Source organism: Euleptes europaea, chromosome 16, assembly GCF_029931775.1.
Source record: "Euleptes europaea isolate rEulEur1 chromosome 16, rEulEur1.hap1, whole genome shotgun sequence".
Classification (NCBI taxonomy): Eukaryota; Metazoa; Chordata; class Lepidosauria; order Squamata; family Sphaerodactylidae; genus Euleptes; species Euleptes europaea.
Window position 1 is genome coordinate 36,040,268 of NC_079327.1, and position 15,019 is coordinate 36,055,286.

General features: G+C 43.6%; 1 protein-coding gene across 1 annotated transcript in view; it reads right to left on the minus strand.

Annotated features, from left to right (window-relative positions):
- SLC9A7 (solute carrier family 9 member A7) overlaps positions 1-15,019 on the minus strand; it is a 65,867-nt gene that overhangs the window by 44,392 nt on the left and 6,456 nt on the right. The window contains exon 2 of the mRNA XM_056861719.1: positions 8,714-8,788. The gene's annotated coding sequence lies outside the window, so the exon portion shown is untranslated. The remainder of the gene's footprint in view (positions 1-8,713; positions 8,789-15,019) is intronic.

The following is a 15,019-nucleotide window of genomic DNA, read 5'->3' on the forward strand; positions in this document are numbered from 1 at the left end:
TTAAGGAAAAGCTGTTAGCTAGAGATAAGGATTGTACTTATCTGCTAGTTTAAAAGAATCACTAGAAAATCTTCTAGAAGCTTAGAATTCTGTACTAACACAGGAAAGCAGTATGTTGCTCTGCAAGGTGCACCAAATCTGTGAGGGAAGGGAGACTGGAAGAGTAGTTTCACACCGTGTGTCACTTCTGTTTCATATTACAGAAACATTGAAAGAAGAAACGTTGCTTTACAGCACATGAACATTGGTTTCATGAAAATGTAACATGCATATTATCTGCTGTAGCACACACCCAACTGCAGATCCTGACAGCCCAAATTACTGTATCAAAACCAACCCCAGTCTAAATTTTATAGTGCAGCGAAATAATCATGTAAAGGGCCCTCATAACAGTCCTAAAAGGAAGCCACTGCAATGGTTGCATGTAAAATGATTGCTCTGATTCAAAAGAATATCACCATGTGCATAAGAACTGTGCATAAGAATCTGCCAACTCATTTATATCCAAGAGTTTGCTCAGAGAACCATCACAAACAAGTATGTGGACAAAATAAAACAAGCAAGAACAGCAGCTTCAGTGCAGAAATGTATTAGTACATGAAGCACCAAGGCACCAGAAAGAGGCTGGGGTAGGTGGCAGAATCAGCTCTAGGGATTGTTTACGATTCTTTAGACAAATTTGGCTACCACAGATTTCCCAAACCGGTTATGTACGTGCATATTGGGATAGCATTTTAATTAGCTGAAATTTTAGAAATTTAAAAAGCTTTTAGCTAATGCTTTATATATTTCAACTAACTGTCTAAACACTATCAACCATATAGTACTGAGGAAGAAAAAAACCCACAATAAATCTAGTAACAACAGTTCTGATCCAGCCCGACCCCTTTCTACACATGTACAAAAAGGGGAGGTCTCCTTCCCCTTAAAATAAAAACAGCTTCCCCAGATACCGTCAGAAACTAGTTACAGAATTTGGTGGTGGAAGAAAAGAGCGGGGTAAGACACGTGGCAGAGGCTGAAAAATTAAAAAGTTAAGTTGATCTTTCCAGATGTTTCTCTGTGTTTGATCCTGCATTCGCTATTCTTAACACTATTGCTGCTAGCATCACCACCATATTCTGAAACTGAATAGATGGTACCAATGGAACAAGGTGCAGCGTGGGTGACTTTGTGCTGTAGTTAAATATCTGAAAAAGCTTCAGACACATTTAAAGTATTTATACTCTGACTAATATTTGGAGCCCCGTGGCGCAGAGTGATAAAGCTGCAGTACTGCAGTCGAAGCTCTGCTCACGACCTGAGTTCGATCCCAGTGGAAGTTGGTTTCAGGTAGCCGGCTCAAGGTTGACTCAGCCTTCCATCCTTCCGAGGTCGGTAAAATGAGTACCCAGCTCGCTGGGGGTAAAGGGAAGATGACTGGGGAAGGCACTGGCAAACCACCCAGCAAAACAAAGTCTGCCTAGAAAACGTCGGGATGTGACATCGCCCCATGGGTCAGGAATGACCCGGTGCTGCACAGAGGACCTATACCTTTACCTTTTAATATTTGCAAGTTCAAGGCAGCTAATAAACCAGCAAAAGCTGCAAGGATACAACATCATAAGCATCCAGCAAGTTAAAACCACTATACACACAAGGAAAACACAACAGATGACATTAGAGCTAACATGTGTAGTTAACCACAGTTAAGAGCCCTGTGGCGCAGAGCGGTAAACTGCAGTCAAAAGCTCTGCTCACAACCTGAGTTTGATCCCGATGGAAGTCGGGATCAGTAGCCAGAACTCAAAGTTGACTCAGCCTTCCATCCTTCCAAGTTAGGTAAAATGAGTACCCAGCTTGCTGAGGGATAAAGTGTAGATGACTGGGGAAGGCAATGGAAAACCACACTGTAAATATAGTCTGCCTTGTAAACGTCGGGATGTGACGTCACCCTATGGGTCAGTAATGACTTGGTGCTTGCACAGGGTACCACCTTTACCTATAAAACCAATTTACCTGCACCAAATGCACTCTGGGATAGCTTTGTCTTACCTTCCCGAACACGGCAAGTAAAGGCACCCGTGCATCCACGCCAATAGGCCATTCCACAGGAATGGAACTATGCAAAGAATGCCTGTGACCTCATTGGTGTTAAACAGAAAGCTCTGCTCACGACCTGAGTTCGATCCCAACGGAAGTTGGTTTCAGGTAGCCGGCTCAAGGTTGACTCAGCCTTCCGAGCTTGCTGGGGGTAAAGGGAAGATGACTGGGGAAGGCACTGGCAAACCACCCCGTAAACAAAGTCTGCCTAGTAAACGTCGGGATGTGACGTCACCCCATGGGTCAGGAATGACCCGGTGCTTGCACAGGGGACCTTTACCTTTCACGTGAGAGTACCACCAGGAGAAGGCTGTCTGAGGAATACAACAGGCATAGAGCCATAAAGTGGGAGATGCAGCTTGAGATTATTCACCATTTTTGAGCAAAAGAGGCGCTTTTACTCATTTCTATGTGCTGGCATAAGCCTCAGGCATGCAGCAGCCCTAATGGGAAGGAAGCTTTAGAAAGCAGTTCCTCCACTAAAAATATGCACGCAGCCATTGATCTGTATGTAAGAGGGCCTACCAAATTACATCATAACCAGAGATAGTGTAACCTAACCTAGATCTGTCAGCACTGCTTACACAGATCTCAAGGGAGAGTGTCAATCAATTTCAGTGTGCCTTCAACCTTCAGTGTTGCTGTTGTGTGTTCCAAATAATGATTGTTAGATATTATATAGTCTGGAAGCAGCTGGAAGATTGCAAGTGCATATGAAACCTCAGCTCACTCTAAAAACATGGCACACTGTAGAATAAAATCTTGGTCCGTCATTCCTTTATTGGCATAAAAACATAATACAAAAAGGGTACAAAAGGAATGGAGATCTTAAAAAGTGCCCTTTATGGAACAGTTAAAAGACAGTTACATCAAATAGCGCTGTTTGTTGATACTGCCATCTAATTAACCGTTTGGCGGGCTTTTAAAACAAACTTTAAAAACTGTGCCACCATCTCCAATAAATGGGGCAAACGATTGTTCAATAAATAGGAAACGTTAAAAGAATCTGAGACTTTCTGTCTATTAACCAACAGGGGGCTTAAAAGTTCGTTGCGAGATTCTGTGTAGAAACTACAATAAAGTAAGACACAAGCAACCGTTTCAGTACAATTGTTGCCACAAGGGCAAAGCCTGTCAGACAAAGGAATTTCCCGAAATCTGCCTTCAAGTAGCGCAGATGGCAAAACATTAAATCTGGCCAGAGACATGGCTCTACGTTGAGAAGGATCACACAGGTGAGATAAGTATGGGGAGGGCTGATAAACATCAAAAGGTACCCCTAAATTTGATGGGGAGCATGTTTTATTAGCAGCGCTGTTTAGGTCTTGAAGTCCTATATCTAAGAGTCTGCATTTTATCTTTTGAAAAGCTTCTCCCTCAGTAAACATAAGCAAGGAGTCGAGGTTAAAGCCAATAGATTTAATTTTGCTCTCAATATGTTGAAGCCTCTTAGAAGCATGTGACTCCATGAGCGTATAGTAGATAAGGGAAGAGGAATCTACCTTAAAATGGAGGCATAACCAGAATTTTACATTCATGAGCCACGCTCTTGTTTCAAGTAGCATTTGGGCAGTTTCCAAGCACAATGCGGCATATGGGACACAACAGGGCAGAATAAAATCTTGTTATTGCACATACTATGGTATTGGATCAAAGTTCATGCAGGCTAACATTTGGTTTTCAGCAGTAGCCAGCCAGATACTTCTAGGTAACTCACATGTATGGCATAATGTTATTTGTCTTGGTATTACATTGCCTTTGAATGTGGCTGTCTCATTTAACTACCACACCTGATTAATGCTGATAGCTTTCAACAATGTGTTTAATCTTTGAAGAGTCATTTTGTTAATATTATCTTGCGGCACTAAATTCTGTTTTTTAAAATATTTATGCACCCACTTTTCTCCTTGACAACTGGGACCCAGTGCAGGTAACAGAAAAGAAATGAATTCAAAACAACTAGTTCATCAGAATGAGAAAACATTAAGACACCAAAATAAGTCATCAAAACACAAGCCATGCCCACTATCAAACTCCTGTGCAAGTATCCCAGACTATGGCAAGCCCTCCTCCAGAATTTTTACAACCCTTGTGGAATTCCAGCAAACTTGATGCTTTCACAAGTTCCTCTGCAAAGTATTTCCAAAGGCAAGCACCAAAAAAGCAGTAGCCGAATGCACTCACCAAGGCAGTGGAACCAGCAAGCGTTGCTGTGCTTAGTGAAGTTGCCGCCAGGGCTCATACTGACAGACCCTCTTCAAGCATATGGGCCCCAGATGATGAAGGACTTTAAAATAAGCACCAGCACTTGGAACTGGGTCCAGAAAAACTGGCAACCGAACCAGAAACTGCAAAATGGGATTAGTACGATTGCTATAGCTAGCTGTTACATGAATTAACTGTTCCAAATCAATTGCTGATCAGCTGCATCACAAGGTCCTGAATCTTTGCCTTGGTAGAGAAATGGAAACGTCTTTCAACACCATTTACAATTAGACCTTTATTGTACCCAGACTCCTCAGCTCCCTCTTACAACAAGTTCCAAGAGCCCATTTCAATGATTCTTTGTAAGGATAGTTTTCCTAACACTCCATCATTTTAGTTGCTATTTCCTGTACCTCCTGCAGCTTTCTAAAAAAGATGAATAGGGAAGAACTAGGCCTGAACACAATATTCCAAGTTTGGCTATGCCAAATATTATACAAAATGACATAGGTTTTGTTTTCAGGCCTTTCCCTAACAATCCTCAACACAGAACTCGCCATTGCGATGAGTTGATGTCTTCAGCGGCAGTTGGGCGTAGGACCCCACTCAGCCTCACCATCTGCAACAATGCAAGCCCCTCCTCTCTCCTCCATGGTGTCAGCCGACAGCCAGGACAATCCCCTTGCATCACTGGTCAGGGCATGGGCTGTTAGGATGGCACCAGCCTGTCCTCGCTTGACCAGAAGTGAGACTGGCTTGGTGCCACCCACTTGAGCCACACCAGGGCTGGCTCACAGGGAATGGGGCAGCAGACAGGCTGCAGAGCTGGCTCCTGAGGAAAGGAGCAAGCTAACAGGCATCTGGTACGGTTGGGACTGGCCTATGAAGTAAGAAGCAGCCCTGCAGAAAGGTAGTGGGGAAAGGCATCTGGCATAATGCCAGATGGATGGGGGTAAAAGGAACCTGCCCAGGCCAATGAAACTTTCCTCTGGTCCCCAGGACTTCCAGGTCACATGGGTGGGGTGGAAATGGCAAGGGAGCGCGGCATCCCATTGGTTATCCAAAAAGGACCCCAGAAGCAGGATGATGTTGCTAATCATGCTCACATCATTGGGGAGCAGAGGTCAGTGAGGAGGTGGAGGAGGATCCTGGACTTGCAACCCCCTTCTCACTGAGGCCTAGTGGATCCTCAGCTGGTAGAAGAGGTCACAATGAAGGGGTACTTGGTGGGTCAAGAGAAGCCCCACAGTGGCCTACCCATTATTTCCAAGTTCTTTTTTTGGGCCCATCTACAAGATGAGTGCAATGCTAGTATTCTAATAGGCAGAGAAACTGCACCTTCCTAGGTATCTTGACTTATCCCCAGCTGTTACAAATCCCCTCCATCATTTTAAATGGAAAACAGACAAAAGGGAAATACCATGGGAGGAAAACACTAAGTACCCTTAAAAAAAAAAAAGGTTAACAGTGCTGATTTGCTTTGTCCAATTCACATCCAAATTTCAATTTGTATATATATATTTTTAGGACCACATGATTGCTTTGTGGCACACATTTAACTGAAATACAATCTGCAGTAACAGTTGATGCAGCTCCTATGACACAAGCTAAAAATCTATTCGTATCTAGATTTGCCATTAAGATATAAGGAAAAGCAAAACAAAAAAGATCAAGTATCATGCACAATTTGTTCCTGGCTCCCTCAAATTTAAAAGACATAAGCGGATTCTAACTGGTATATTCTAACTGGTATATCAAATTCTGAGAATAGCAACACTTCATGCCAGCACACACTGCCAATTAAATGTGCAACAAGACAATCTGCCCTTTCATCAGTGCTGGAGTTCATCATTCCTACACACACTTCATCCTTTGCAGATGCCGTTCTTATCAATGGCAGCTTTCTTTCCTAGATGTAAATACAGCACAGACGGTAACTATCAAAGGAAAATGAGCATTCACAGCCGTGCTGTGGGAATTTTTTTGGTTCTAGCAGTGTTTAGTATAAGCAGGGTCCTGCTTTCAAAACACAAGAATCAAAATTCATATTTATGTAGTAATAAATGGCTATTATCTGGCTTCCAGTCTGAGCATGGGACAGAAACTGCTTTGGCTGCCCTGACTAAGGGTAATCTACAAGAAGAATGCATCCCTGCTGGTTCTTCTATTACTCCTTGTCACTTTTAATACTACTGACCATGTCCATTTTCTGGTTCACCTGGCCAAGATGGGTTTGTTCGAGACATACGTTCTTATAGCTGCAGATCCCAGAACGTGGTGCTGAAGCCACTGCTGGTTGCTGTGACTCACAGCCGCTGACCCACAACATTCTATCTGGTCTTCCGTGCTATTTAACATCTAATTTGCCTGCAAGACCAGGGGCCATTCCCCGTTGGGGAGGAGCCATCTTTTCTCCACATTGTCAGAGAGGAGACAACATGCCAGAAGTGTGACGCTTGTTCCTTTAGACTGCCCAATTCCAGAGGTCAACCATCACTTGCGGCGCAGCCAGCTCACGACTCCTCACCTCTACCTGTTTACACCTTGCTACTAGGCTGCTTTCCCTGCCTGGGCCTTTCTTCCAGGTCCTTAAGCTCCTGCCCTAGCTGCTGCACCCTTCCTGCAGAGTTAAGCCAGGGGCAGCCCATCTGCCGGGGTCAGGCATTCAAAGTTCCCTCCTGGCTGCCCTTGGGGCCAGGACTGCTGACTTTTGAGGCTTCAAGAGGCCTGGTACCTTCCTGTCTACAAAAGCCCCAAGGCTGCCTGTCCACGGCCTTCGGTTGAGGTCTTTTATCCCACCTCACCTTGTCACTCAGCCCCTATTTCCCTCCTCCTACTCTCAAGCAAGCCCTTCCTCTCAAGGAGGCCTTTATACCAGAGGAGTCCTTTACCCCACAGGAAGCTAGTACTGGTGGGCCTCCCTTCTGACTGCTCTTCCCTTGCTGATGCCAACCCACCTGGCTCTCCTCCCAACCCTACCACAGGGCTGCTCCATCCCTTTTCCCCCAGAGGTAAGGAGCCCTGGACTGTGACATCAAGTTCAGGCCTGGCAATAGGTAGTAAAGACAACAGTCTAATGTAACTTTTCTAGCTTTTTGAGAATTGAAAGCCAAGGACTTCTGGAAGCACCAGGCAAGACAGAACTCATGCCTGCCAGTTTTGCCAATTAACAAAAAAAAAAAATGGCTGCAATTTTTGCAGGCTGACCACTTTTGCAGGGATGGAATTACTTAATATCCCATCTGGTTGCACCCACACTATGGTCAAAAATGCATGGTTGCTGTAGCCCTCCTTTATTCCCTGTTTCAGCCAGGATCAAATTTTTGAGAATGGACGTTACCTTATTGATTGTCGGCTCAGCCCTGTTTTGACACAAAATGAACCTGGCTTTTCCCATTCCTCTTCTGGCCCGAGTCACACCATTCTTCCTGGCTCGTCATTGGTCAATTTGAAACAACCAATCACCGGACGGCAGGGGGCATGACAAACTAAACAGGAACTCCACGTCTCCCATATTTTCTGTTTTCATGGATTGATTTGCACACAGTTTCGTCCCTGCTCATTCAAGGTAATGTGTCCAGTTTCCCCCCCAGCCCGGGTTACTTTGATCCTGGCTGAAACGGGGAATAAAGGAGGTTCAGCGACCATGTGTTTTAGACCTATATCTCTGTAAATATACGGCTTCTCAGTGTATTGCTTCCTGTAGTCCTCATGTGAGCTATCTACCCTTTTCAGATCATGTAGTAAAAGTTTTATTGTGGACTTAAGAACCACCTCCTAATGTCTCTTGTCATGAAAATCCTACAGGGTTGCCATAAGTCAGCTGTGATTTGACGGCACACACACACACATTCTTCATTCTGACAAGCAATCTAAGACTATGTTTCTCAGACAAAGACTGTTTCTCAGACAAAGAGGAAAGCAGCCAGGAAAGAAAACAGGGGTTGCAGAGAAGTGCTCCATTCCTCCCCTACAAATACCTCCTTGCCCACAGTTTGCACATCAGAGGCAAACACGGAAATGGAAAATTCAGCACAGACACTGAACACCTTGTTTTGCTTTGAGTTCCTAAGACAGGATCTTGCATTGATTTCAGACTGTACAAGAGATAGATGTCTGCAAAAATTTGCCCATGCGGAGATACTGCTAGATGCTGAACAACTTACATTTCCTCACCCTCTAAATATGTGTGCACAAAATTGAGACAACCCCAGGTATCAAGAAATTGGCCAATGCAGCCTAGGATGCACTCTGCTGGCGACATCACATCCCACCAGATAATTGACGCCAAGGAGTTAATTTCTTTGTTGCTCTTCAATATAGCATGTTTTCCTTTAAAATATTCTTATTTTATATTTTGACTATAAAATAAGAATATTAAGACTGGAGAAAAAAACACAATACTGGTGAAAAGATGCTCACTTACCTAACCCCTATATGAAGCGTGCAAGCTTCTGCATTGGTCTATTGTGATATCACCAGCAAAGTGCATACTGATGACCTGCAGGGAAAACAAAACAGAAACATCAGCTGAAGTTACTGTCCTGCTAATATACCCTTCAGAACATCCTATGGAAGGCACGAAGCTACACAGAAGCAGCCTTGGGAATTGTTCAGGACATCTCTGCTCAGGACAGAGATGCAAGTAACTGCTAGCTCAGCGTTGTCTTAAACCACATGTTTACCCTTTTACCTATATGGCATATGGAAGGCCCAGGAGCTAAATCCATCTTTAGTGTACCACTGGGAATAATCTAAACCTCTAGCATATTTAAAAATGGTTTCAAGATAGTTACAGTTCTCCTTCTTCCTCTAAAGTTCCCTTAATAGACCTAGCTGCAAAGGCTTATTTTGTTCACTTGCCACTTAGGCTAATGATTTGGATACAAAGAACACAGATTTCTCGCACTCCTTCCTTCTTTCACACATAAGCCCTTTGAACAAATCCAGTTAACTCCGCCCCTTAAGATTATAGTTACATCCAATCATGACACACTTCCCACCCATCCAGCCCCCCTTTCTTACCTTAAAGGTAAAGGTCCCCTGTGCAAGCACTGGGTCATTCCTGACCCATGGGGCGACATCACATCCCGACATTTCCTAGGCAGACTTTGTTTGCGGGGTGGTTTGCCAGTGCCTTCCCCAGTCATCCTCCCTTTACCCCCAGCAAGCCGGGTCCTCATTTTACCGACCTCGGAAGGATGGAAGGCTGAATCCACCTTGAGCCGGCTACCTGAAACCAACTTCCGTTGGGATCGAGCTCCGGTGGTGAGCAGAGCTTGGACTGCAGTACTGCAGCTTACCACTCTGCGCCACAGGGCTCCTTTTCTTAGAGGCCTACATTTTAAACCGCAGCAAACATACATATGAAGCCACACAATAATATGCAGAAATAAAACACACAAAGTAGTTACATAGCCAAACCCCACAGTAGAGAACAAGGATGTCCTCATGGGGCATAAGTGGCATCTGAAAGAAGCCCAGCAAACCCTGGCCCCATAAGTGGGAGCGTACTGCTTTTGTGACAGAATGCCACCCAGAAAGTTCCACTATCAATAGGGGATTGAAGGCCTTCAATTCTGATTTAAGCGTATAAATTCCTCATAACAGCAAGCTCCTGAGCTAAACAGCCAAAATCCAGCTAGGAGGCCAAAATCCAGCTAGGTCTGTTATCACATCAATCCACCTCAGCCAAGGTTTCTATTTCCCCTTATTATCCATTAGTTTGCATCCAAGCTGCCGCAACCTATCCGCTGTGTCAGAAAATATAGATTTCTGCAACCTCTTCTGTCTTCCTCAAATTTCTGATTTTTAACTTTAGGGTCAGTATCACTGGCGATTGTTTTTACAGTCTTTCCACTCCATTCACTTATAGCAAATTATTCTCATGGTCGACCTGTGAGGTTTGCCTGCATATTCAAAATTCCTGTCCGCGTGTTGCCTCTTTCGCCGCTGTATTTGTTCTACCAGAGAACGTTTTTACCCTGTCCGCATTTTTCTGAAACATAACATGTTCTCTCCCCCACCCACCCCGGGGGAGCGTGGTGTCATTTGTGACATCGCAGGGTGCTCCCCCTTCCCCTCTTTTTTGTTTTGTTTTTACGCACGCGCGCCAACTGTGGTGCAATGGTGCACTGTGATTCACTACCATCTCATTGGGTTGCTTTTTTGAATGGTTTCCTTCACTATTTTTGTGGGATTCTTGTGTCACATCACCATATTGGGAAGCATCACATTTCCACGGCATGCAGAAAGGTTTATTTACTCAAAACAGATGCCACAACCCTGACCACGATCTCCATGCAGGCACATTCCCTCTCCCCTCCAAACAATCACAGAGTCACATCCTCTCGGCTATGAATTTATACTCTTGATGGATGGCAGCCTATAGTTTATTTTTAAGCATCCCTCTCCCTTCAATCTCGGAGGACAAAACCTGGCTGTAGGATTGTTTTGTGCAGGAACAACATCACAGAAGAAATCATGCCCATGCCCCCCTTCGCTATCTGGGGGCGGGGGGGCAGGATTCCAGTGGGGGGAAAATGAACCAGCGAGTTCTCAGGCTTGTTTTCTCCTTCCCTTGCGCACAGAGCATAGAGGCTACGACTTACTGGTTTGGAATAAACTGCAAATGAGGCAAAAGGGGACTGTCCTCTTGCCCACATATCAGTACCCCAAACAGTACAACCCCTGGTAGACAAACGGAAAAAGATGGCAGAAAAAAGTTTGTAATTTTGCCTGATTTGGACATTGCAACAAACCACAGCTTGTTCCAAATCAGGAAGTCTACAGTCTTCATGCCTTGTGCGAGTTGAGAAGGAACTGGGTAGCACATGTTCTGATGACTTCCTGCTTGTTATGTCTTGCTCGAGTCATGATATTGTAGAAAATATCTTTCTTTCCTACTAATGAGTGAAAATACAGGCCATTTGGGACTAATTAAATTGTTCGGGACCAGATCTAGTCTCTAGGAAGCCAGCAAACCATCACTGCCTTAAGCCAAAAAACAGAAATAATGAAATCAGATGCAATTATTAAATACAAAAGGAAACTTTTTCAAAGTGCTCAGTTTTTAAATATTTAGCACCAAGAAAGACCAATCATACACACTAAATGGTCTCTGAAGCAGGTGTACACTTGTATGCTTGGTGGACATGCACTAAAATGCAAAAATTTGGGGAAGTGATTCATGTTAATATTAAGAACATAACTAAGTGAATTAGACTTGTTTTGCTACATACATGGTGATGCAACGTATTTTTTATACAAATGTAATTCAGCGTTTATTAACAGCTGCTCACCTTGTCATTCACAGCAATGGAGGAATCCAAACTCTATCTGATCATAATTGAATTTCAGGCTGTCACCACAGCTCAGAACTCCACAAAGGGGGACAAACGAAGCATTATTTTATGGATGAGTAGTGGCCAAGAATTACTTTATTTGGAAGGGGAGCCACCAATATTTGGAAAAGCCAATTAAATATCAGTATAGATATATAGTTCAACTACAAGCCTGGGAACAAGCAATATAATGGATTTCTGTGGGCACAAAGACTTCTACCCATGAAGCACAACTTTCTCGACTCACCCATTCTGTGGCAGTCCAAAATGACTTTAAAAATGCATTTCAGGCTGTCATGGAGGGGTGAGATAGTAGTGAGATTCAATCCTGTGGAGGGAAGGAGGACGGAAACTGATATTTATAGTTATTATTTATATTGTCTTGTCGAATGAAAAATAAGTGGTTAAAATGAGATGCAATTTCTGAAGCAAGAGTAAAGTTAAGGGATGTAGGGTATAGTGATTAGAGTGTGGACTATGACCTCTGCGTCCCATGATCGAATCCCTACTTTGCCATGGATGCTTGCTGTGTGTTGGATTAAACACTGGAGCCTAATTTGATTGACAGGGGGCTCTGTGCTCCTCTAGAATCAGCCCCTCCCTTCTGGTGACAGTTACTTGTAATCAACTGATGCTGCCAACTGTCATTCGCTCTCTGCCTCACACTCTATCAAGATGTCACACTGTTACAGTTAAGATGAAGTAAATGTTATAGAAACCTCTAAAGGAAAATGTTTATTTTAAAAAACTTTATGGACATTAAAAACAGTTTTCTTCCATTTTAATAAGTGTCCTGTTCATATTCCTCCACATACATAGTATTGGCTGTTTTGCAACTCTGCTACTTGAATTAGGTGGAATATCCTGCACAGAGTGAGTGCTGGGATATTGCCCCACAGAAGGGAATGGATTAATTTCCATTTTCTCCCCTACAGTATGGTATAGTGATTAGAGTGTGGACTATGACATCTGAGACCCATGTTCGAATCCCTACTTTGCCATGGACGCTTGCTGGGTGACTTTGGGCCAATTATACACCCTCAGCCTCATCTGCCCTACAGGTTGTAGTAAGGATAAAATGGAGGAGAATGATGTAAGCTGCTTTGGGTCCCCACTGGGAAAAAAGCAGGGTATAAATGAAGTAAATATTTATTTAAATGTCTCTGCATGAATAATTGCAATTGTTTCCTTCCAAGGAACTATGATTCTTTGAGGAGGACATCAGGTATCTCAGAGCTTTTAGCACTGCCACAATGTTACTCTATAGTTCTATCTAATGTTCACCATGGGAGAACCAGAACACTGAAACTCAATTTAATAAAATCAGAACAGCCAAGCATAGTCAAACCAGCCATAAAAGCAGAGGACTATTCAAGAATTGCGTGGTAGCATTTTTCTTTACATAGAACCCTTATTACCACTGTTTTTGACAGTGGGCGCCAGTTTTCACAGCTCCCTGTTTCAAATCCAGTTATGGTAACTATTCCAAACTCCATCACAAAACAAATTCCATCATATTTTTAATCATTAACAAACTTGGGCTGCCAATGAAACTCTGCTAACAGCACATTTTCATGCTGAGCCTTAATCTCAAGGCAAACAAAAACTAAACTAAAAACCTACCCACGGAGGGCACAAGCACCAAGATTGAGGAGATATAAATAACTCACCGTGGCCTCTCCTTACATGGAAGTGATATTGCGCAAGCAAGACCAGCATTCCTGTCATAACATGAGACAAGGACAGGCTTTCCATGTCCCAAACAGCAACCATGTGTATTAATCACAAACCTTTCCCTACACAGAAGTCTACGGCAGAAAATTGTTGCGCAAAACACCATAAAGGTGTTGCTCAATATGACTGCAACAGTGCAGGAGGAGAAAGAAGGTTGGATAAACTGAAGAATACCGGATGGCAACTTTGCTCAAAGGCAAACAATTGTTAATGTCTAGAAATGTCTTCCTCACATTTAGGTAGCATGTGGTTAGCTTATATGTGGATGGGAAATGTACACTGAAGCATCTAACAATAGCCCCAAATTAGAGGTGTACCAAATTTGGTACACATCAGAACATTTTTAAAATCAGGGCATCTCACTCTTAAGGCATCATAAGGTAAAGGTCTCCTGTGCAAGCACTGGGTCATTCCTGATATCCCAACGTTTCCTAGGCAGACTTTGTTTTACGGGGTGGTTTGCCAGTGCCTTCCCCAGTCACCTTCCCTTTAACCCCAGCAAGCTGGGTCCTCATTTTACCGACCTCGGAAGGATGGAAGGCTGAGTCAACCTTGAGCCGGCTACCTGAAACCGACTTCAGTCAGGATCGAACTCAGGTCGTGGGCAGAGCTTGGACTGCAGTACTGCAGCTTACCACTCTGCACCATGGGGCTCCTATTTATTTGTGCATAATCCTTTTTTCTTAGGAATTCTTAGGTTCTTATTATGAGTCAGCATAACTGCCTCATAAATTGGCAGTTTTTACCAATCCCCCTTTCTGCTGCAGACCTTCCTCACATCATCCCTTTGGGGTCTCTTTCCCACAGGAGCAGCATTTGGTGGAGATCAGTGGGCTGCTGAGGCAGTAAGGTTCTGTTGCACTGACAGAAAATTTGGTTTGAGGCAACCCACTGCCTTGAAAGCAACAATACAGAGGTGTTGCTGCTCTAAAGCAGAGCTGCAGTCATTCCTATCTCTTTCACTGAAGTAAAAGGGGGGAGCCTGAACATCTGGATCATGGGGGTCTATGATTCGATACTGTCAGTATAGGCATAGCCTTCCAATTATCATCGATGACAGGGAAATAAATGCTCATACTGATGACGTTCATCTGCCACAGCCAATAATGGGAGCACTATGTATATAAGGAGCGCTGAATCATTCACCCATTCAGATTTAGAAGAGTCAAACTGGTATTTAGGCTGTCACGGTCAGAGTTCATTGGTTCTTGTAGGTTATCTGGGCTGTGTAACCGTGATCTTGGTATTTTCTTTCCTGACGTTTCGCCAGCAGCTGTGGCTAACAGACTAACAAAGCTAACACAGTCTGTTAGCTGTGGCTAACAGACTGTGGCCAGACTAACAAAGACTACAGTCAACAATAGCCATGCAGATTAGCTTTGGATTTCACACATTAACAGATCATTTCAGGATACAATGGTTCCATATTAACATACCACACATTAGCACATTATCTTGATACTTACAGGACAATGATTAGCACATTACCTTTGATACTTTTTGCAGGACAATGATTCAGCTCAACCCAACCTCTTTCTGACTATATATTACTCTTCCTACACACTTGACACTGAGAGACACTGTCCTTCAGTGTTACTCCTCGGAAGATGCCTGCCACAGCTGCTGGCGAAACATCAGGAAAGAAAATGCCAAGA